This window comes from Psammomys obesus, unplaced genomic scaffold, assembly GCF_907164565.1.
Source record: "Psammomys obesus unplaced genomic scaffold, mPsaObe1.curated_primary_1811, whole genome shotgun sequence".
In the NCBI taxonomy this organism is placed as follows: Eukaryota; Metazoa; Chordata; class Mammalia; order Rodentia; family Muridae; genus Psammomys; species Psammomys obesus.
Genome location: NW_026596064.1, coordinates 3,059,291 through 3,059,659, shown reverse-complemented (window position 1 = coordinate 3,059,659; position 369 = coordinate 3,059,291).

Sequence of the window (369 nt, the reverse complement as noted above, 5' to 3'; positions counted from 1 at the left end):
GCGGGTGGGGGTGGGGGGAGGTCAGGAGTAAAAATGCTCTCCCAGTATGTGTGAGGCCCTTGGTTCAAAGCCTGAGACTTGTAGTGATGGGGGGGGGAGGGGCGGTTGAAGGATGAAAAAAAGTATGTATCTTTTCTCTAACTCAGAACCATCACGTGATTGCTACTGTTATCTCGGCTTCCGATCTCGGCAGCAGTGATTGCAGGTGCTGTTATGTAGATTACGTCCTTAACTTAGACAAGTTAGACATTTCCCCTGATAGCCACAGACCAGAGGTAGAGTAGTGTGCAGGATTCTGAGCTCCAGCTGCTTGCCCCCCTCAACACACACACACACACACACACACACACACACACACACACACACACA